This window comes from Carettochelys insculpta, chromosome 3 (assembly GCF_033958435.1).
Source record: "Carettochelys insculpta isolate YL-2023 chromosome 3, ASM3395843v1, whole genome shotgun sequence".
Classification (NCBI taxonomy): domain Eukaryota; kingdom Metazoa; phylum Chordata; order Testudines; family Carettochelyidae; genus Carettochelys; species Carettochelys insculpta.
This window is the reverse complement of record NC_134139.1, coordinates 84479246-84503765: the sequence shown is the minus strand read 5'-3', so window position 1 is coordinate 84503765 and position 24520 is coordinate 84479246. Positions and strand designations below refer to the sequence as shown.

The window sequence follows — 24520 nt, the reverse complement described above, 5'->3', positions numbered from 1 at the left end:
GCCCCTGGAGGACACACAGAGCAGCCCTGAAGCTGATTTATTATGTGCTGATTTCTGAACTCGTTCTGGATGATAGGGAGTGCAAAGGTGATCTTTGCCTTTGCCCCATTCCTGAGCTGAGCAGACCTCAATGAGGACAAAGTACCAGGCCTTCAATCTCCAAAACCCATCATTTGTACCTAAACTGAGCCTTTTTCATTCCAGTTATTTCTCCTCAGAGACTTTGCTGGCATTAATTTTAATTTTTGCCACTTTGTGTTCCTCTTGTCTCAGCCAAAAAGAAAGCAAAGATTCAAGGTCTTGCTCACACATTAGGAATTAAACACCAGGCAGTGAGCCATCCTTTGGATTAGGTTAGTAATAGATTTTACCCTTAGGCTGGCCATTAAATTAAGAAAAAACTCTTCATTCTGACACTACAAGCCAAAAAAGGGAAGGCAGCCTATGAGGTACCATCCTATGCATCTGGGAGCACTGGAATGCAGAATTTATAGGTGGGCAGATGGGGGAGGGGTTACTCAGGGTGCGGGGGGAACAAGTAGTATTAGCATTTGATAATCTAGTTGAAATCCAAAACTTAGAATAGTTTTTTTTCTTTTACCATGACTTTAAACAAACTGTTTAAACAGTAATAAAAATATCCAAAATATAAGCTTCCTAAATGAGCCACATAACGTTCCATGCCATAATCACCCCTGCAATGAGAAAATTGCTCAAATCGTTTCTGAGCCAAAAGTTGTCAGTCATGCTGCTCCGTGCTCTGAGTAACCATGTTCTATGCAATTAATATCAAGCCTTTCAAGGCAGCCTCGACTTCTGATGTTCTATGTGCATCTGTCATTACAGAAAATGCAAAGCCACACATGACTGTAATATAGAGGAGTAAAGGGAAGAAGAGAGGAAGAAAGAACTTTTGTGGTAAAATGGGTTGCAGAAATTGTAGAATAATGAAGGTGTGGTTTTGTGTAAGTTTGCTCTCCCCTCTTCCCATAGCATTTTATGCTTATTTATGAGTTTTAGTGCAAGCCTAAGAAATTCATCTGGTGAAACAACCCTAGGAGCCAAGAACAATCCATTCTTTTCCCTTTTCAAAAAATTTCCAGCCCAGCCAATATGCGCTCTCGCTTTGTAACCTGAGATGAAACCAAGTGCTATTAGACTCTTCTTCACTTTGGGGTCCTCAGATGTGAACGTTATTCTGAGTCTGCATGAAAATCCTGGAGAAGGAAATGGACGAGCAACACAGGGATGTAAACCGGACAAAATTATTCTTCTCTGCACCTTGCTGTGCCTTTGCATTGCAAAATTACCTCTAGCATCTGCAGAATGCACATCAGGCATTGAGCACACACAGCCTTGGCAAAGGGGAAAAGCACGGTTCAAGTAGGTATGAAATAATCCTGAAACAGACATCCCCACACACCCTATTTAAATAATACACCCTATGCATTAATTGCTGAACACAGATTCCACAGCCTAAGTGCTGGAGGGTTGTACAGGGAGGAGAAATTACATGAGGGCATTTTTAAATATAATTGAAAGTCAAGATAAGCAATCTGGTAAATACAGATTATTCATCAAGCTCACTAGTATATTTAGAACAGTGCAAATCTGGGCTCATATACTATGTGAGACCAGATTTAAAAAATTCAGCCTGCAGCAGGCAGGACTGTGAAGCAGAATCTAATGGACGAAAACAGCAGCCCAGACAGACACATATTGTAGTTTATTTACATATTACTCCATGGCACCTGTCAAACAGTATCTATGCTCACTCTTGTAACCCTGATTCACATGAGCTCTCCGGATGAAATCTACTCCTGAGAAGGCAGATTGCAGGATTGGGCCTTAGTCATTAAAGGATAATAGACTACAAAGAATAGTAGCAATTACTTTTAGGCAACAGACTATTTAAGTAAGATGTTTACTTGTGGAATTCTAAGGATCCTGTCAGTAAAAACAAAACAAAAAAAAAAGTGCTCTCTGTCTCCTGCTGAAATGAGATTTACAATTAGTTGGAAAAACTCTGTTAAAGACACTAGATACCCTATTACCTACAAAGAACTTTAATTCATCTCACTAATTCTAGCTTCCTATATGTCTAACCCTCCTCCCCTTCAGTACACCTATGCTGTTCCTTCTTCCCTCTCCAAACTTTTCCTCCCACCAGATTTAAACTGAGGTCGTTGGGAAAAAATGTTCATATGAAGTATTCAGATCAAAGAACTGCAGATGTGAAAGATCACAAGACTTATGAGGAGAGGTTGAGGGACTTGGGCTTATTTAGTCTACAGAAGAGATGACTGAGGGGACATTTGATAACAGCCTTCAGCTACATGAAGGGGGGATTACAAAGGATGGAGAGAGTGTTGACAGATGACAGAATGAGGAGCAATGGTCTCAAAGTTACAGTGGGAGAAGTTTAGGTTGGCGATTAGGAAAAACTCATGCTTACCTAGAGAGATGGTGTAATCTCCATCCTTAGCGGTTTTTAAATCCAAGTTTGACAAAACCCTGGCTGGGATGATTTAGTCTGAGATTGGTCCTGCTTTGAGAAAGGTGTTGAATGTGAGGACCTCCCAGTGTCTCATCCAATCCTAGGATTCTATGATTTTATGAGACAGGGATGGAATTTCATCTATATCTTGTAACATCTGCATCATTTGAAGGGATAGCATCATCAATTGAAATTTGGCCTCAAATTTAGGTTTTAGTAGCAAGCTTTTTTACCAAACCCAAGGCCAAAAGAAATATTTCCATTTTAAAAATATTTCCAATGGATGGACTACATTTAAAAAAAGAAATCTCTGTAGTACTGTATATGTTATAAAAACACTGGGGCACAGAGAGCCTGTAAGTAAAACTGACTATGAAACAAAGGTAGAATTGACTTAAATGGAATGTCATTGTCGAAGAAGACAGACAGAAAGATGGCATAAATAGTTAAAGGATTTTACACACACACACTCACACTATATCAGACATAAAACCTTCTGGTATTAATGGCTCAGGTGAAGAAACAATGGTTTAAAATAGAAGGCTCCAGTATTGTCAATTGTTCTGCACAGAGGGACCCCATGTATGGACTTCATTAGGGATCTCTGTGGACATAAAGTTCCACCAACATAGGCGTGCACTCAACTCAACTGGAGAGGTAGGGGAAAGAAAAATCTGTCCATACAGAGCAGTGCAGGACCTAATATTTTAAATTAGGCTTCCCTTAATCATGTTATTTGCTAATCAGTAATGAACACCACCCAACTTGTGGGCTACTGAGGCAGATCAGAAGACTGTCTCTGGCTAGTAACTGACGCTGACCATAGACCTACCAACAGTTGCGGAGGGGGGGGGCGCAAAGGGGACAATTGCCCACTACCCAATATTTCAAAGGTGTCCAGAGCTCTGGGGCCATTTGAAACACCATGGCTGGGCTTTCCTACCTTTCTGTGCATAGCTGTGAGGGAGCATGGAGTGGCCCTTGGGCTGACTGCCCCATGCCTTGCCCCTTATGCCCTTGGGCCTACCCCTTCCAGGGGTGGGAAGCCAGGCCCCCCTCCAGCCTTGCCCTCCAGCCCATGATGGCTGTCAGCCATGCTGGCTGACCACATAAAACAATTAAGTAAGCCCTGACTCTGATATGAGCTGAGTGTCACAATTCCTATGAGATTATCACCCCAGATCACCGACCACCAGAATTCCCACTGACTTTAAGGAAAGATGGAGGTGCTCAGCACTTCTCAGGGTTTAACACTAGAGGTACATATACACTGACTGACTGGGTCGATCTCCAAGGTAACCTTCTGGGGTTCAATTTCATGTGCCTAGTGAGGACACACAAATCAAACAGTCAACCACTGTACTCCTCACCCTCACGAGGCTTAAGGGAGATTGAGGGAGAGTTTCTCCTGTCAACCTCCTTCAGTGAAGATGGCCAGATTACATATATACAGCCAACTTGATTCTAGCTACGGCAATTGTGTATCTACAATTGAGTAAGTTCTCATGTAGACCTGCCCCAGATCTAATCACAATTTATTTTAAAAAAATCCAAATTTCAGACCAAAAAAAAAAAACAACCCACCAATGTTCGTAACTTTTTTCCATATTCTTTTAATCAAGCTTTAATTAGTACACTCAAGGGAAGACAGCCCAGAAAATACTTTTAGTGTGACAATGAAAACTCATTTTGATTCACATAGGCTGTTGAGAAGAATACAGTTCCAACTGTCCTCTCACATGCGCACATGAGGTAAAGTTGTCTGGCCAGAAACACAGCCATACATCCACTCCCTTTTAGGTTAGTTAAAGTATGAAGATTATTCTAGACTTTAAAAACGTTGGATAGCCAACAAAAAAAACTCAGATTATTAAGAAAAGCTGTTCATGTAAGTGCTCTGATTTTTCAGCCAAAATTTGGATTATCTTCACTGTGGTAAAAACTTGGCTAAAATCTCTTCATCCTAATGATTATGTTAAGACAATTATTTTCTTCCCCCTCCTCCTGCAGCAACTTCCATGACCCCTAACGTTATCCTTTTATCCATAAACATCAGCTTTTGTAACCTTTCCCCTTCAGTGCCTGTAAGCACAACTAATTATGTTGAGAGTGACCACTGGTAACCTCACCCACAATCTATTATCAGAACATGTTTTGTAAAAATCAGAATGATGGTGATAACATCACATTTTCGGGTCCCATATCAACCATCTGTGCTAAGTCGACCAGAATATAGAAGGAGAACATCAGTACTGAAAAAGTAGGTCTGGGTTTGAGGGGGGAGCACCCAGCAGCTTGCAGGAGTATGGAAAAGCAGAATTTTGCACGTAAGACCTGGTTCATCATTATGTAACAATAACTGAAGGAATTCTATGACCCATGTTGAGCAAGAGGTCAGACTAGATTATCACTATGGTCCCTGCTGGCCTTAAAATCTGAAGCAGCAAACAGAAGGAGAAGAGTTAATGTCAGACTCAAACTATTTGCTCCTAGTTAATCATTAATTTTGACACTGTTCTGAGTTTTTGTCCAGTAAAATGGTCAAAGCCTTTTTTTTTTTAATGCAGAACTGGGACATGGTTCCCATAAATGAAAGGGAAAGTGTTAAAAGATCAGTTTTGCCCCTATTTGTGAGGTATTAAATAGGATATATCACTTTCAGTCCCTGCGTGCTCTACATATAAACTCATATCTCATTAAGCCTTGGTCACAATCAAGTGTACTCTAAGTACATAGGCCTCCTGGGCCCATTAGCTACTGAAGCCTATTTCAAGTCTTTTAACAGTAAGGCCAGTTATTAAAGCAATACGTCTCTCAAAATGCACCTTTCATAAAAGATTAGGCAATTTATGTGTGAATATTTTTCAATGGAAAAGTTAACCAGAAATCACAAAACATTTTCAATATTGAGGTTTTTTTTTTCTTGGTAACAAGCAATTCATTTTCATCTTCCATAACCGTCACTAGAAGCTTTTCAGGCTGAACTTTTTGTTCATTCATTTAAACTTTCTGCACTTTCATAAGAACTAAACTTTTCTCAAATAAAACATCTTCTATGTCCAGCAAAAAAAAAAAAAAAAAAAAAAAATCAATAGCATATATACTAAGAAGATGAGAAAAACCATGTTTCCCAGTATTACTTATCCTCCAACAGATCTATATTTCTCTCATTGTTTTAAACTGGGAAGAGAATGGAACATCTTCAACTCTATAAATATCTAGGAAGATTTGTGACAGTGTTTTGCTTTTACTCAGTGTTCTGGTAACAATTAACTCTTCAGGAACCAGAGAGAAAAGAAGTTCTCCACACATTCCTTTGCGGGGGGCGGGGAGGGGGAACCAAAGGTTGTTGGACAGTATAGTACATTTACAGAATTTACAGATTAAAAATACCAAATATAAAATAACAGCACCAACAGACTGCCTGGCTGGACTCTGCTTCACAAGGGACAGAACTGCAGCATAAAACAAAGCAAAAACTAGGCAACAGCTCCACAACCATTGCTTACCTGTCCATGCAAAAAGCATCAACCATTGTATTTTTTCTTTTGATCCTCCTTTATAGGAGCCAGGGTAAGAGTGAGCTGAAAGAGGCTGTAACCAACTTCCAGCAATACTTGTGAGAGTGAAAGAGCAGTGAACCTGAAATATGTATGTTTTATTTCTGGGGCAAAGCATGTGCGGGGATTTTCAATATAAGGATTTTTTTAAAATGCTTCTACCTTTAGCAGGACATTGCTCTTTAGAATGAATGATTCTTTTCTTTCTAGGGAAGAGTAAATACATAAGCAAGAGGCTGTTTAGAAGACTACTAGTCTATCGTGCAATGCAGTATAGGTAGGTGTCCGATGCAGTGTTGTGTATTGTTAACATAGCAATCCAACATAGTGATAGTGTGTGTAAATAACAAGTTTGCATATACAATGATAATGCCAGATAAGAAGCTCATGATTATGTTGGTGTCTTCTTTGTGGCTCACTGCTATAAAGAAGATGCACAATCAAAGGCTTCCTTCTGGGAGGACATTGGTAATATGAGTTCACAATCTACCAGTTTGTTGCTGTTCGGGAAGCATGAGTTAGTAACTGAGTGGCCATTTTGGTGTGGGCTCTGTTGCTTGGTTGTTGGTTAAGCAGATGATTTTAGTAAGCAACTGTTTACGTGAAACTGTTGGCGAAAAATGACTTGGCATGTACGAAGCATATGTGGATTTTTTTTAAATGAAGGAGATTTAAAATAAGAAGAGGAACAAAGAGGAAAAACTATGGATGGGGTAATTGAAAGAGGCATCCCACCCAAAGGAATTAAATACAGCTAGAAAAAAAAAATAGGAGTGGGCAAAAGCTTGAATTCAGTAGCTGCATCTGGGTGTGTTAGTTTCAATATGCATTTGTACTGTAAATTGGCACGCAATTCCTCAAACATGGTGGAAGTCAGTTTTGTTCAAGAGTTCTCTTTGTTTTCATGACCTATACATAGTCTCTAATTTTTAAAAAAAAAAAGAGATGGCTTTGATATCAATATTCCTAATTATTCAGCCATTCACATTAGCCACTGCTGGATTATTTTCTACACAATCAGTAGGAGGCCTTACAAATAGATGCTGCAATGATCACTGAAGACACTGTACTAATACAAAGAGCTTCTACCAGACCTGTTTGTTTTGTTGTTGTTGTTAGAACAGAAACATAGCTGGAGCTGGTGGCCTCTTTTCTCCCTGAGGGTAGTGGTTGTGGGGTAAGATAAGATTCTGAGGGGATCACCTACCACCATCTGCATAGCCATACTACCCATTCCCTCTTTACATCTCCTTGTCCTACCTACAGAGGGAGGTTACAGTGAGGAGAGGAGCCAGTGACCAATCGCGGCTGCTTCACGTTAACCTTTTGCTCTCCATTATGGCTGAGGCAGCAGTGAAAAAGAACAGCAAGCAGAGTGGCTCCCACTGATACTGGTCATTTGAAATGATTAGCAGCAGAGGTAGCCACCTTTGCTCCCACAAAACACTGCTCTATAGGGGCAGCTTTTCAGCACACATTTCAAACTTCTTAAAGACAAAATGTAGATTAAGTTGATCAACTCAAACCCAAAATTAGGGACATTCTGACCCAACAAATCTTTTCTACTTGGATACAAAAGCATATTTATTTGCTTTTAGAGAGAAAATTCAGATTTTACTTGTTAGCCCTGCAGGGGAAGTCAATACTACTAACAGGAAGTTGGGTTCTATTCCAACCTCTGCATGAACAGCTCTGTTTACTAAATTTTAGTTAGTTACAGTTGAGCAAATCTTGGTAAGGTGGCAAAGACTGTGCAGGATTATAGACACTTTCATTCAGAAGCGTAAGAAGAAAGGAAAGAAAAAGCTTGATCCTCGGAGCTCAAGCTAAATTTAAGGCCTTGTTTATAAACAAACCCCAATAGAACTTTTAATTTTAAATTTTAAACAAGTCCAGTTACTGCTAATAGTAGAAATCCAGTATGTCAGTGGAAAACATGGCTTACTTTGCATATTCTGTTTGGATTCATTCATTTTAAGTAAGTTTTAACAGTGAGCCATTCTTTACCTAAAGATCTTGGAATAGCATTATGACTATTGGCTGGGTTTATATGAATTGTATGAGGTAATGCTTGTGGGTGCTGGGGAGAGAGAAAGAAATAGAACAGGGGACTGGTAATAGGACAGCCAAATCTTCAGCTGTTAGTTATTGGTTCAAATCCAGCCCGTATTTCTAGTGGTCAGAAGTCATTGATAAATGACATCATAAAATAAAACCTGAGGGCTCCCCTAGAGGGATTAGGCATGTGGAAACAGCAACGGGAGAGACAGAGTTGACCTAAGGAGGTTGAAAGCCTCATGGGCTCATGACCCAGCAGAAGACAACTCCAGGCAGTCCCATGTCTATCACTAAATGCTGCTGTCGGCTAGATGATTATAACTGCCTTGTATCAGGAAGTGTTCCCATCTGTATGTAACGGTACCAAATCCCAGAGCAAGTCCTGATCTAGCCTGGCCTGTAGGGATTTCTAATCTGCCCAGGCCCCATGCTGTGGATTGTCAAGTAATCGCTAATATGCAGAAGACACCTGGAGGACAAAGAGGTGACAAATAGATTTGGGTCAGGGAGAGGATGGTGACTGTAGCTGGAAAAGAATGCATGCACAAGCGTACTGGGTCTCTCCTAGGAACGTCTTACACAGTCCCTCTAAGTTAGATCTACACTTGAGCAATCTGTCAACAGAAGTTGTTGTCTGACGATATCTTTTGACAAAAAACTTCTGTCAACAAATTGCAACGAGACTGCAAAGTGGATCAAGAGAGCTATCCATCCTGTCGGGAGAACAGACAGACTGCCCAGCCGCTCTATCGGCAAAATGGCTACTTGGAAGCACAGCAGACAGGTTTGCCCAGTGTCCAGGAGGCCTTTTCTGTCAACAGAAGCACCCCCCCCACCCACTGCTGTGTTCTGTTGATTTACTGTCAGCAGGACACCTTGGGAATGTGGATGCTCCCAAGGTTTTGTTGACGAAATGCTAGTTTTGTCACCAAAACTCTCTAGTGTAGACACAGCCTAAGTGTCTAAGGCCATCTCTGCTTGTACTTGCAGTCTGACTGTCCTGCACTTGCTCTGTGGCTAGGTGGATGATGTCAGGGCTGTTGGTCTGGCATTCTTCCACCACCATTAAAACAGCATGGAAAAAAGTAACAGGGAAAAAAAAGTCTCAGCTGATGCCACTAAGCATTAGTGGCCTCAGACAGAACATGGATGCTAAGCAAAGACAGACATAAAGGAGGAGCCTGCAATATTTCTCATGTGCCATATCTTCCACGGGAAAAATAGTCTTTCCTTCTGGTGACAGCAATGCCATATTGGTGTCACATGCCTTTTTATGCTCGGTCAAATCTGTCAACATTTACTTGCCTAAAAAGGAATAGCTGAACTCTTCAAGAAAATAAGTTTTTATAAGTTAGTAGAAGCCCTTTACACCCATTGCAGCAACAGAGACATGAAAAAACCTAACAGACTCTCAAAATATGCACTGTTAGAACAGTAGAGCCAGGAAGCACTGAATAGGGAGACAGGTCCGTGGTAGAGTTGGCCACCCCAGGGCAATAACTAAGTCTGTCAAAAAAGTTTGAAGATCACAGAATAAAAAATATAGAAAGCACAACTGGGAAAGTGCACCCCAAAGTACAATGACTAAACTTCTCCTCAAACTCTAGAACACCAATGAAAGGTGTTCATTTCTCTTCTTTTAAACTAGTGTAAGGGCTCCAAAATCAATTAATAGCATGCATGTAAATCTAAAGGGTAGGGTAGAAAACTATCAAGTTAATTGTTATTTTCTTGTAGCTTCAGCATGGAAAGCTGCTGCTGCCGCCACCTCTGGTGTTAGCTGCAGAAATGGTTGAGCCCAACCGTATGACAACTTGATTTGCAAGCCATGGGTTGACACATAAGCCAACCAGTTTCCATGCCAAGGGTCCATGTGTGAGAAGAGTGGAAGTCCTGGCTTATTAAAAGCCTGCATCTTTAGCAAGTCTTAGCCCACACAGAGGGAGATAGAGGCATGGCTACACAACTGCACAGAGAAATGGGCAATTTAGCAAGACACATAATCTGGTCATAGACGCTTTAAAATGTGCCAAAGACTGAAAAGCTTGGTGCAAACTATGCTTGCTTTGCTGGAATGCTGCACTTTTGTCTACTGCCAGGGAGTAGCAGAAGAGAGAGTAATTACCTGGCTAACACACATGGCTAGGAATGCAGGAGTTCAAAAGAGCAGGCTGCTGTGATTGTTAGTCATGCTGTGTTTGAGGTACTGTAATGAGGAGCTGGAGGTGAATTCTAAAAAGATAAGCAGGGTATATTAAAATCTAGTTAATTCAGCTACAAAAACGTGAGAGCTCAAATCATCTTCCTGCCTGACACCCCCGTTCATGCATTTTTTCCACAGAAGTTCAGTTTCCAAATTTCTCCAGCATGGTAATAATACACCAATGAAAACACATGTTGAAAAGCATTACAGTGCTTCGTTATGATAAACAGTCACTGGTTGACAAGTGAGCCTGAGGGCACGACACCGACAACTAGCTTCTTTGTATTGGAATACCTACTTGCTATATACAGTAAAAGCTCTCTTACCCGGCACTTTAATATCTAGAAAACTTGATTAACCAGCATCTTCCATGGACAGCAATATAATTCTCCTGTCTATTAACCGGAGAAATTCTGAGAGCTATCTAGCATAATTTTCCAGCGTTTGCAGAAGCTGCATTTGTTTGATGGCCCTGAGGCAGTAAAGAGCACTAAGTGACATCAATGTCTACAGTAAGGCCGTGGACACACCAGCCCCTCCGTTCAGAAGGGCTATGGTTATGTGGCACTTTGGAATATGCTAATGAAGTGCTGTGATGAATATGCAGCACCTCATTCGCATAATGGCAGCTGCACATGCTTCAAAACTGCAGGTTTCGAAGTGCACCCTGCCTCTGCAGCCGGGGCCCATTCGAATACATTGAGTAACCAGCATGTTTTGCTAACGTACAGCCCTAATTTTCCAGGCACGCCAGATAAAGCTTTTGCTGTAGTACTTTCCACCCACAGATCTCACAGTGACATACAAAGGAGGTCACAATCATTCACCCCTCCTTCATTTTACACCTGGGGAAACTGAGGCATGGACAAGGAAGTTATTTGGCCAAGGTCACCCAACAAGGCAGTGACAGAGCTTGGAAGTGAACCCGGGTTTCTGAAATCCAATACCAGCAGACCACACCCCCTCATCTAGTGCGTATTGTATAAAACACACTGTCACACTTATAATTGAAATTGTATTGTGAATTTTTTAAGCTCAAATTTCAACCAACAAAATCATGCTAGTTTTAATCTACAGATACAACTCATCTAGAAGCTCTCCTGAGCTGTGTTAACATGTTATGTCTAATGTCTGCCTGTCCTAAACCAAGATAAAGGCTATGTTAATATTTAAATTTTTGCTGATGCCATTTTGAAGAGATCTGGAATGTCTCAGCCAGAAACTGGCATTTCAATCTCTGAAGACATCTTAGACCCTCCTAAATAACTAGGTAACATCTGAAAAGGGTGACCATCATTCCCAAATTTGGGACGACAAATTTCTTCTGCCCCTGAGGAAAGAATGAGAAAAGAAACAACATATGACAACCATCTATCATGTAATGCCCTTCGGACACTACAGTAATGAGTGTGGTAGAAAAACTTATATAAATTAGAAAACCAGGCCAAGGAACCAAAGTTAAAGTGGGAACCTGTGGCTAAGCTAGGAATTAAACCAGACAGTCCCGAGTACCAATTCAGCATCACAGTGACAAGATCATCTTTTCTAGCCTTACATCATCATTGGATGTTACACTGTTATGCAGATACTATCCATGAACATTACTTGTGTTAGTCCTTGCCCCCACCTTCACTGTAACAGTTTAGGAAGTCTAGATCATTCTGTCTCTCAGTTGTCAGGCTGCTTGCTACTGCTTGGCAATCACCATAACAGTGCAGTCCCTGCTCCTCTGAGTGAGTCATCACAAGTCAAGGACCCTGACAGAAAAGGACCAAAGGATGCCACCTCTCATTGAGCTGCACTCCATGCTATGTGGCATTTCTGGGAGCCATTTTTTCAGTCTCGTAAAACAATTCAGTTAGTTTGCTACAATGGGTAAGCATAAGACTTTTCCACAATTGTTTACTACCATCTGGAAGCCCTACAATTCAGGGACACTTTCAGATCCCAATGCTAGGCTGACTGCTCCCAGGTTGGTGGGGGGGGGGGAAGGTGTTTTTTCCCTTATTTGGGCACATTTCTTAAGCACTGACAGAGGACTCTACCTGATCATTTCCTTTACACTCAATTCATAGTCTTGGCTCCAAAGTTAATAAGAATGTTTACTGTTTCTTCTGTAATTAAGCTATTGTCTAAGTAAAAGAGGAGCCCTTTTAGCACTCATTACCAGATCTGTAATTTTCTCTGCTACACTACATACAACTTTTCCATGAGAAGATGAGGATAACTGTGTATTTACAATACGAATGGCTGTACTGGGTAAGACCAAAGGTTCATCTAGCCCAGTATTCTGTCTGGACAATACCAGGTGCCCCTGTGGGAATGAACAAATTCCACCCCCTGTTGCTCATTCCCATTTCAGGCAAACAAAACTAGAGACACATTTAACAGACTGAGTACAAACCTGGGAATGATGGTTTCATCAAGCATAATCCTGCCTTCAGTTCTTTTTGGATGTCACGCTCCACACAGGAATTTCTTAAATTGGGAGCACCACCGTGAATCCGCAAAGAGTAAAAATAAAAACAAAAAACACAACAAGCACAGACTTTTGTCACTGGTTCTGCCAGCTAGCTATTTAGTTGCCTTGAGCATGATGACAACTTCTTGTTCTTCGCAAACAGAAACTCAGCGTACCCATGTAATTGTTGTGGAATGGCAAAAAGTAGCGGAATCGCCCATACTATGTGCAGTGCATTCAGAATTATCCACAACATCCACAGTTCTTGCTTAAGACAAATTTTCCTTTTAGTAATTTCCTACAAAGCTCTGTGCAGCTAATTCCATACACAAAATTGATCTGTCAGCAATTCTTCTAATGTAATGCCACACTCAGTTGTGGAAGCTAAACCTTTTCAGACAAGCTATACATTCAAACAACTTTTCTCCTGAATGTTGTCAATAGACATGGAAGCTATTATTGCAGCTTTTGGCTGAGATATTGTTCATAGCTGAATAAATATTTCTTAATGCCTTAATGGCTACATTAAATTGCAGCTTGTGCCCCCCCCCCCGCCCCCAGACATCAGCTGCTATAGCAGAGTGACTATCTTCAGTACATGTGTTGATGGGAACACAGATCTTTTCTTGAATGCTTCTTTGTCTGTTTGTAGAAAGCTTCACATATGTGCAAATACCTCTGTAGTTTCATCAAAGCAAAACCCACTTTGTCATTTAAGAACAGGCAAGTTAGTTCTGTATTTATTTTCTTTCACAGACTTTTCAAAGCACTGTCTATAACATTCTCATTGCCAAATTTGTGTGTTTGAGGCAAACAAGCAAATATTGAGTTGAAACTACAGGATGAAAATGCTTAACTTGAAACAGTTTTGAAGCGTGGGGTTCTTCAGAATGTTAACTCAGATCCTGACAGCTTTCCAGAGAATCATATGCAACATGTGCCAGGAAGTTAGGAGGCCCCATAAATGAACCCCAAAAGGCACACATGCATTTATCAGCTGAAGCTACATTCCTAAGTGGTGCAAGCAATTATCCTCAATGTGTAATTCAGATAATACAATGTTTTAAGTCACTATGCACATATGTGCACAGTGAAGAGTGTGGTACACTAGGATATGATCCAGGGTTATATTTCAATACAGGGACCCAAGCCCCAGAAAGAGAGAATATTAGGAGTGTAAGTATTTGTATGTTCTGATCCCTGAATTGGCTTCAGTCTCACATCAGCCAAGAAGTTGTTGAAGCCCAAAGAGCTCCTGGCAGCCAAAGGGTATGTCTATGAAGTAAACTTATTTTGAAACACAGCCACCATTTTGAAATAATCATGTGAGCGTCTACGCAACACAACAGCTATTTCAAAATAATTTCAAAATAGCAGATGCTTTATTTTGAAATTGGTAAGCTTCATTGTATGAGGAACAGCACTTATTTCAAAATTGGTACAGTAATTGCTCAAAATGTCCAATTTTGCGCTACGCTCAACATGCATTAACACAAGTTAAGCACAACTCAGAATCATGCACACACACCCCCCCAGCCCTGGTTCAACCCTCCCAACCCTGTGCAGCCCCAGTTCAACCCCCACTACCCTGGTTCAAACCCCCACCTTCCCATGCGTGGCTCACAGCACCCTCCCTTGTTCCCCTCCCCACGCAGCTCTGGCTCACAGCCCTTCCCCCCACCCACGCACAGCTCCAAATGTTAGTGCCGCCCACCACCACACAGAGCTCTGGCTGAACTCCATCCCCCCACCCCTCCTGCAGCTCTAACCCTCCCTAGGATTAACTCCTTGCCCCCCTCCCACAGCCCTAACCCACCCCCAGGCTTAACCCTCCCCAACTGCCCTCCTCCCCCCCAATGCCAGGACTTCCCTTTCTAAAAGCGCTCCAGGTGCGTCTCCTCCTTCCCTGGCTGCAGAACCTGAGTTCCGCTGGGGGAAAAAAGCCATCTCCCCCAGCTTACACGAAATCTGAGTTACGCAAGGGAGTAGGAGAATGCAACCCTCACAGGGCTGTTGTATTTCAAAATAAGCCATTGTGCATCCAATGTCTCTATTATCTACACACAATATCTCTAATACCTATGTACAATAGAGTTTATTTCAAAATGCCTTTTGTGTGTAGCTGCACTGTATCAAAATGAGCTATTCTGGAATATCTTACTCAGGAATAATGCTGCTATGTAGCTATAGTCCAAATGTGCCATGGGAATTTATGCAGAGCCTTAGGAGTAATGACTAATTTTCTTGCATATGTCCCTCAGGGAAATAGAGACCTGACCTATATCCTGTCTAATTCACTTTGATGCAAAGCAAAATAAGTTTGTAAATTGGTCGTCACTGCAGCATTTAGTTGAATTTAAGTCTGACCCTCAGCCCAGCTTGGGGAAGGGTGTCCCACAGTGGCACGACATTTTGCCCTGCAATGATGTGTGAGAGAATGATTCCTCACCAGCAGGGGGAGACTTCAACAATAGGCAGGTGTGGCACCGTCTGCTGTGCTGAAGGGCTGTAGAAAGAAAGTCTTTGGTTAGAAGGGAAATTGTTGAGGTGCGAGGACCTGGGTATGCACCAAGAGGCACACATGTCAGTGCAGGAGGAAGAAACATTTTTTCCTCAAAGCCACACAAACATCAGCTATTGAATCTGCACAACATGCCTTGGAGGTAAACTGATATTTATCCCTTTTTACAGCTGGGGATACAGATATAGTGGGGTGAAAAAGCTGGGATTTTCATCTGTGCCCAGGGAGTTAAGTGCACAAAGTCCTTTGAGTTACAATGCAAATTCTGCACATCTGCCATATATGAATTGTGAGGTATCCTGGAAATGGTTTGCAAGCCCTGGAGCAGCCCCTACTGGTTTACATGTTACAGAGGTGACCTGAACATTATAAATAAGTAGGCTTTACATATTGTATATGGTTAGGAAACATGATTATTCTGACTTCACTGTGCTCATGTGGTTTCTTCATAGTACACTTGTTGTGTAAAAAGTAAAAGACAATAGCACCTTACTCCCTTTGGTGCTCTAGAAAACTCTACTCCAGTGAGTCCGGCTTTTGCAATCATACCCCACGTTATGCAATATTTACAGTTTGCCTCAAAAGCCTAGTTTCTAGAACCAAAAAAATTGCATGAGGAGTTCAGCTCTCTTTTTTTAATGAAAGTGAATTTTCTAGCATTTATGCCTGCAAAGTAAAGCTTAAAAATATCAAGCGAGTGCATCCTACAGATTTAAAAAACTGAAGGCAAAGGAAAAGAGCCACAGCATTATTTGACAAATCTCACTTCTTTAATTTCATGATTTCTGAGGACCTCATATGATTCTTGAATAGTTGACCGTAGCAATACTGCCATCTTGAGTGAATTGCTCAGGGCCACAGTGCATAATAATGAAAGAGCCAAGAGCTGACTTATGAGGTCTACGCTCAAACTACTAGACACTGTTGCTTCTAGTGATCAAATATATGTTCTATGGGCTACATTTGATATGTGGCACTTGAATTTTCAAATAAGGAATTGACTGTGTTCTGGTATGAATTTATACAAATATAAATCAATGTCCTGATAATCTTAGAATAATTTTTGCATTGTCATCTTTCACAGAATAAAAATAAATATTATTCAAAACTGCTCCTGCAACAGATGATGAAAAAATGTATTTGTCCATGTTATGTTTCCAAAAATTCCACTTCATTCCAGATATTAATCAAGATGCTAAGAAAACTGTAAGAATGTGATGGGGGAGTTTTATTTTCATTAGCCTATTAAAAATTAAGAGAAACTAATAGAAAATGTGTCAACAGCTGCACCATGTCAGAGCCTGCTAAAGAAAACTGGAAACTGTAGTTAATCACGTTCATTGTCAACACTATTTTTAAAAAACTGCAAGCAAGAACTAACATCTGCAAAAGTGTTTGTTCTCCACAATGAGAAGTTACCCATCAATCTCCCTGTGATGATTTTTTTTTTGCAGTAGCACAGGCTTGTTATCCTCCCATATTTTACTCAGTGCTTGGGGAGTGTGTGTGGAGGTTGGGGTAGAGGGGGAAATCAATGCATATGAATCCTAGAATAAATTCAGCTCCCATACAAAAAAGAGACACATTTGTGATAGACATATTCAATGCACCAGGAAAGCTACCTCTTACCTTTGTGGGTGCCAATTTGTGTGTCAAGTCAAGAGATGCTGGCTTCTACTGCCAATTAAAGTTGCTCCACTAGTAGCTACATAACTACCTTAGCATTAATCCGAGCTGCTTAGTGGATACGAAGCATAATTTTGCTTAACAGTGACCCTGGAAATATTGAGTCCACATTCATGAATTATGTTTGTACTGTAAAATCTGAAATCATAGTTTTAAGCATAGAACAACTAATAAAAGTCAGGTCTACATGAGGCCAAAGAGATGGTATAAGATATGCAATTAAAGCTTTGACATTTGCATAGCAGGAGTCAACGTTTCCTAGATTGATTTTTTTTGGCCATCCCCACCACTGGAGATTATGGGAGAAACTCCCCTTCTTTACTCCTTGCCACAATGAGGAGTACCACGGCCAACTGTAGAGCCCTGAAGGTTTGATTTGGGCATCCCCAGTGGGTGTGCTAAATCAAACCCTGGAATATCAACCCTGAAGGAGTCGATCTTCTGGTAAGTGTAGACATTCCCTAAAAAAATTAATAGCCGGAGCAGTTGTTCAGTGTCTAGAAAAACTAAGTAGGTGTTTTAGTTTGTTTGTTTTTTTTAAACACAAGTGTGAACAGTTCATATCTGTAATAGGAAAAGCTAACACAAAAATCCCATCTGCCGTAAAAATTGTTGATTTTTAAATCCTAAAAGTTTTCCTTTTGTACAAAGTAAGCTATACTGAGTGAGAAAAAACAAATGAAAAATTTTAAAACTCGCAGTGGTACAGGTGGCTTTGAATAGTCGTGACTAGTAACACAGCAGTTATGTTTGATTTCTCTCTATTACTGCATCCATAATAGAGATGGACAAGAGTAAAAAGGAATGAACAAAAGTCAAAATATTAATTGGTTCATTTTGGATAAAAATCCCGGTTTGGATTCCCAGCCATACATCTTCAGCCAAGAAAACAGTCATGAATTCTCAGAAGGAAGTGAGATGTCCCTTATTTCCTGGTCACAAAAGACGCTATTAGAAATAAGCCCTTCTGCACTCGATGACTCAGGATTATTTGGCTGATAAAGTGCCTTTCACCTCTAGAGCACTGGCTGAAATCCAGGCAAGGTCAAATCAGGACAGAAATTAATTTCTACCTTTGAGCTCTTCAGTGACAACATATAGGAAACTTGATGGCAAAAAAGTTCAATCCCTCTCCCTCCCCGACCAAAAAAGTACCAGATCACAGAAATGGCATTAGTTGGAACCCTCGCTGGCAGTCCCAATAAAGAGGCCAAAGACTAAACGGGCATGAAGATTAACTACGTACACATCCTAGAGGTAATCCCTCCAGGGCAGAAATCAAGTAACTGGATGAGGGAAGTAACATCGTGACAGATAATGTAGGAAAAGCTGAAGTACTCTGAGGTTGGCAGCCCATGGTGGGAAAAGAACCGGTTAAGAGCTATTTTGAAAAGCTGGACATACACAGATCCACGGAGTTATATTTAACGCAGCCAAAGGTACTGAGAGAACCGGCAGAGGTCATTACGGAGCTTTTGGCCATTATCTTTGAAAACTCATGGCAAATCAGCAGAGGTCCCAGCTGATTGGAAAGAGGCAAATATAGTGCCCATTTTAAAAAAAAAAAGGAAAGAAGGACAATCCAGAGAACTATGGACTGGTCAGCCTTACCTCAGTCCCTGGAAAAATCATGGAGGGGATCCTCAAGCAAGCCAGTTTGAAACACTTGGAAGAGGGGAAAGTGATCAGGAATAGTCAACATGGATTCAACCAGGGCAAGTCATGCCTGACCAGTCTGATTAGCTTCTAAGGTTAGGTAAATGACTCTGTGGACATGGGAAAGTCAATGGATGGGAGCTCTTTGGAAAGTCTGGCCCTTACAATTTAAATTCCTTGGGTAAGCACTTTTGGGGCTTGTAATAAGCCTAGCCCATCAATGGCATCATCTTAAGAATAATGAAAAACCACTAGAACCAGAAACTGGAGAATCACACAAATATGGGGCTGCAATTGTCCTTTTTGAACCATGTAGTCTCAAAGCAGAGTAGTCCAGAGATTTGCACAAAGGCATAGCAATGCCTTCAAATACAGCAGTACCTTAGTTACTGTCATCAGTCCAGATGTTGGGGACTGGTCAAATACGTGCATCAATTATTTCTGCCATTACAGTGCTCAGAGGCTGTTAATAGATCCCCACTCAATGGGTGGCCGGTACGAGCACAGATGGACCACACAAGAGATTTACATATAGCACTGTTGCAACATACCAAGCACAGAAGCCCATTTTGTGCTACTGTTGAATATTTACCCCTGTAACGTTCCACAATCTAGACCAGTCATCCTGTCTTCAAAAATGCCCTTCGCCATCTTTTCAGGCATCACAGGATTTTTGAGGCTACATACACTTCATGATGCAGTGTCATGGTACTTATCAAATTCCAGGGCTGCCTCATGACAGATACATGTCATAAGGCTGCAAAATCATGATAGAATGTTTTCTGCAGAACACAGCAGCTTCACAAAATTTCGCATAAAGGAATAATTATTAGTCAGTAGTGTTTCGATATCACCTGGACATCCATCTCCACTTCCAGTAGAAGCAGCCACAGAGAGCCACACACAAGCTTTTCCTTTTCCCTGGATCGCCCTTAAAAATTAGCCCCCTCATCCCCAAACGCTGCCAGAAAAATATGATATACCTAAGGTCATGATAATCTCTGGGAGATTCACAGAAATTATGGAGATTTATGACTGAATGAATGGCAAAACACTTCATCTTTGATTGCCAGCCACAAACTGGCTTTAATTAATCTCAGAACACAAGTTGCTCTCTGGCACAAGCTGCCCATATCCTGAATGCGTTGATATCTGACAATTTTTCAAACAGAAATACCTGGTTTTCATCCAGGTAAAACTAAGTGTCTTAAATACCTAATTTACTAGTTTGTATTGACATCATCTAACGTTTATACCCATTTTTTTGGGAACCATTTAGTGCTTCTTGACCTCTCCCTCTTTACAATCGTTCTTCAAATGTTATTGCATTCTCTCCATCTATGGTGTATAAAAATCATGCTGCCAAGTCCCCTGATTTGACACCTCTGGCTGCTGCCATAAACTAGATTGTCTGTCTTCTGGAATCCCACCAGAAAAGCACAGATTGAGACATGCTCAGAATTTCCTCTGCAATCACATTCAATATGACAGCATCAGTGGGCCAAGTCCCAGTGTCTATCAGAGCCTGGATAAAACTTGTGCAGCCACAATTTCCACACTAGTACTCTATGACCAGAAAGGTGAGCCAGACAGCACCATACTGTAGACAGCAACAAAATAAGTCTGTTCGTAAGATGAAGCTGCATATTTCTGGAGTTCCTCCTTCCCACCAGAATATTTCAGTGATTTCCTTCTATGGGCATGTCTTTGTTCCTCAAAGCGGGCCTGTGATGTATAAATCCCAAAGAAACAACCAGGATTTAATTTCCATACTCCAGAGAGCTGTAGTCTTCACTAACCCTCCTTGCAGAAAAGCACTGGGAAGTCAAAGTATTTGTATGACTCCTTCCCCTCTTTTCCAGGTGGTCAAATTTGAGTACAGCACAAAGGTCATTGATTACGGAAGGGGCCATCACAGTAATTGGTTGAAATGGTTTTACAGGGTGGACAAGTGAAGTGCACTTTCAGATTGTTCACAGTGGGAATTTTACCTGTGCCAGGACAATTTGCAACCCAGCTCCTGAGAATTAAGAGACAAAGATGGAAGAGTAAAGAGAAGAGAAGAGAAAATGAAAATACAGTATACCTATCCAGGATGGCTAGAGGTGAGAACACACTCACTCCATCTTCCTATCCAAGTGTTTCTTTAAAGTCTGTAAAACAGACTTTATCTAGGTTTATTAACTGCACCATGCTGCAATCTGACCTGCTTCAAGCCTGATGGTGAAGGATCACTTCTAAACAAAAGACGACACGACAGTGTGCACAATGTAATCAATCTTTTGCTGATTTGACGAGACTGACAATAATGGTGCTAGCCACCATCAGTAATGAGATAACAGGTGGCAACTTAGAAATGAAAACCTCTGATTCTCATGACTGATCTGCATGAGCCACGAAGTCACGACCAGGAGAAAGAGCCTGCTTCTAATGTCATTGGGTATTAGCAAAGTTTGTCTATAACTCAAATATTTTCCCTCAGAATCAACAACCAACAATATATGAAATATAAATGGGCATTTTAAAATATACATTTTAGTGAACATTGTTGATTTTTAATGAAAAAGAGCATTGCAAAAATGGTGGGAGGGGGTTAGCTATGCAACAAAAATGAAATTTGAACAAACATGAAACAACCAGGCTTGCTGAGTCTCACCCGACAACCCATACACACGCACCATTCGTCCACCTTGAAAGGTGTTCTGCATCACAAATGCCAGCAATGAGCATGTGATTGTCTGGAACACTGGCACATGTACTTCCCAGGGAATTAACTGCAACCCTGGACCAAAGCCAGTTTTAAACTGTGGAATGTCCTGATAGTAAGGATACCAAACACCACAACTGGGAGATTCTTGTAAGTAATTTTAGGAATTTAAACTGGGCTTGTTTCCATTATTGCAGTTGGTTTCCTTAAGTCCTTTGTTGGTGCCAAGAATGTGTGTTATTGGGATATATTCTGGATATGGAGCCTTTTCCTCTGACACACTCCTTAAAGCATTAGTTCATTTATTTATTATAAACACAACACATTTTCAGTCACAATTAACCTTCACAATGTTCAGGTGGGGCCAGAAGCTGAGATGCTCTTTCACCCAGCAAGCCATGCCAATACCATTCTCTTTATATTCTCTGCCACTCCCTCCTAGCTGTTGAGACTCCTCCCAGTCATCTTAGCTATCATCTAACCAACCTCTCACCCCAACAGAGCTTTGGAAGAACTCCACCCCTTCCCAGAACGCACCACCTCACCTTACCTCTGCTGTAAAATGCGCCTTCAGCACAAAGCTTTTCTGTGGGCTGTTGCACCAAAACATCCTCTCCATGTCTGGTAGCAGCGATTTGCCCGAGTTACTTTTCCCAGCTGGTTCCTGATAGAAACAGGCATTTTCAGGATCAATGAGCCTGCCAAGGTTCTAGGCAGGTTGGTTGAGGGGACCTAGTTCTTGGCAGGAACAGAGATGCGGTGGGACAAGACTAGCTGTGCATGGGTGTCTTCCTCCAAATGGAAAGAGACCTCACCTCCTCCCCAGTACCACATGACTATGAACTTCCCTCTCAACAGGAAACCAATTGGTCCAGGTGATATAAAACACTATTAGTATCAACCAACATTTTGTGTGTTAAAATAATATAATGCTCTGCCTTAAGGGTTATACTCCAATACAGTGGTTCCAAAGCGTAGCTCTAGAGTAGTGGTTCTTAAAGTATTGTCCATGGCCCCACTAGTGGGCTGCAACCAACCTGAGGTTGGCCACGGGTGTGGCGCTTGCCCCCTCCACTCTTGGTGCATGAGGAAGCCTGCACTGGTGCTCCAGCCCCACAGCTCCCCCAATTCCATGAAGCTGGCACACCAGTACCAATTTCCTACTGGGGGGCTGGGAAGAGCGGAAGAGCTCTGAGCCTGACAAGCAGACAAAGCGGTTCTACATGCTACCACTCCTCCTACCCGCAACTGGGAGAATGGCAGCACAGGAAACTGCTCACCAGAAATCATTCCCCACTTCTCCCATTGCCTGGATTCTGGACAATGGGAGCAGTATAGGTCTCCAGCTGGGAGCAGCATGGGGAACAAAGCCAAGTACGCAACCTCACTCAGCCCAATCAGACCCAGACCCTAGACTCCCATCGCCTTCACACATTCATCTCCCACCAAGACCCTGTACACCCTGATCCTGCAGTCTCTTCCTAGACCCTGGAACCATCCTGTTCCTGCACCCGCTTCTCTCCCAGACCCCACCCTGCTCCTGCACCCTCCCTCACCCTCAGACCTCCCTATCCCCACTGCATGACAGTACCCTCTCTGCTGCCCAAACCCCGCACTACCATCCCACTCTCTGGCAGGCCCTTCCCACATACTAAGTCCCTCATTTTTGCCCCATCCCAGAACCTACAGTGCCCAACAAAAATCTACGAGCTCCAGGCCCCAAAGAAGAATTAATCTGGCCTGTGAGAACCCCTGAACCTCAGTCCTTCCTCACTCACCAAATGGTGCTGGAGCAGGAGAGGAATGCGTCTCAGTGAGGGGCCACATTAGTGAAGGGAGGATTTCTTTTTCCTTGCTCACTTGTGTGGCCCCAACTGATTTTTCAGTTGGTCAGTGTCCCTCAACCCAAAAGAGTCCCTCTGCTTCAACCCCCGGCCTTAAATAGGAGGATGGATGTTGAATTTTTTTTACATAAATTAATATTTAAAACATACAATCACTTATGTTACAGCTGTGTATTTATATTTCCATGACCCAATAGTCTAATAATGTAATTAACTTATTTACAGACAAGTGTAGGCATTTTGTCATCATGGGTGGTTGACTGGCCATGCGGCTTCAGGCCAAAACATTTAAGAGTCACAGCCCTAGAGATACATGGGGCTGACTGTAGTGCCTCTCTAGCTTGCAAGATCTTATAAAAGTCTATCATGTTTGTGATCTTATGCACAGACATGCCAAGTCAGCATAACACAGCTGTGTCACCAGGCCCATGTCACAACACAGGATCAAATCAACACATGCCAACTACGTTGTGACTTTCTGAAACCTTACCTAAAGTCAAAGCAGTCATACATTCTATGTGCCTGGATTCCAATCTGAGTCCTGTAAAAGTCACTAAAATACAGATTTGAGTTAGGAAGAAGCAGAGCATTGCAACAAAAAATGAAAGGCAGATGCAACGCAAACTTGTGTAACTGAAGTAAATCTTTGTCCGGGAAGAATTTTCTAAAGCAGTGGGCAGGCATCACAGCAGTAAAGGTCAGGGCAGTCAGAGATAACAGACAGATTGGCGCTGTCTGGGTGGAAAGTTAAACACCATTCAAAGTAGATCAGGAGCAGCAGTGTGCAAGCAAGTAGCTCTCAGGACGGAATAGCACAGAGCAGGGAACTGCTTTGCCAAGCGCTAGTACAGCACTAAGGAGAGACCACAGTGGGCCAAAATACACCTAGTAAGAGCATGCAGCTTCACTGAAGTTAGTTAAGCTGCACCACATACAGCAGTAATGAATTTGGCTTATTGCTTTGAGGAACGGGGCTGTTCTGCTATTCACAGGCATGTTGCTGCTGTGCAGAGAGCCACTCCTGGGTTCAGACTCAGACATTTCAGAAACATCCCTTGCAGAGTCACTGGCCAGCAGCAGCTGCCTCTGCTCCTCTTGGAGGTTGTGCTTTTTTATTTCCCATAGCAGACAGGAAGAAGGAGCAGATACACCACTGCCAGTTGTGGTGCTAGCACCAGAGGGAAGCCTTTGACAGAGTGTATACCCTGCCCTTTCCCTTTTAAGGCAAGCACACCAGAGGGGGTCACTTTCCATCCCTCATGTCCCACACCAATGCAGATGGCTCTAGTGTACATGCTAAACAGGGTAGTAAGGAAAAGGCATCTTT

The 24520-nt window shown here is 41.9% G+C and overlaps 2 long non-coding RNA genes across 5 annotated transcripts in view; one reads left to right on the top strand and one right to left on the bottom strand.

Moving 5' to 3' along the window:
• LOC142011205 (uncharacterized) overlaps positions 1–24520 on the top strand; it is a 98371-nt gene that overhangs the window by 783 nt on the left and 73068 nt on the right. Inside the window, exon 2 of the long non-coding RNA XR_012644995.1 lies at positions 6268–6334. This is a non-coding gene — a long non-coding RNA (uncharacterized LOC142011205). The remainder of the gene's footprint in view (positions 1–6267; positions 6335–24520) is intronic.
• LOC142011204 (uncharacterized) overlaps positions 1–24520 on the bottom strand; it is a 62331-nt gene that overhangs the window by 37237 nt on the left and 574 nt on the right. The window contains exons 2-4 of one of the 4 annotated variants that reach the window (XR_012644990.1): positions 23684–23746; positions 21900–22013; positions 15229–15285 (exon numbers count right to left, since the gene is read on the bottom strand). The exons of 1 other annotated variant lie outside the window; for it this stretch is intronic. This is a non-coding gene — a long non-coding RNA (uncharacterized LOC142011204). The remainder of the gene's footprint in view (positions 1–15228; positions 15286–21899; positions 22014–23683; positions 23747–24520) is intronic. 2 more of the 4 variants (XR_012644989.1, XR_012644991.1) reach the window with 2 other exon arrangements.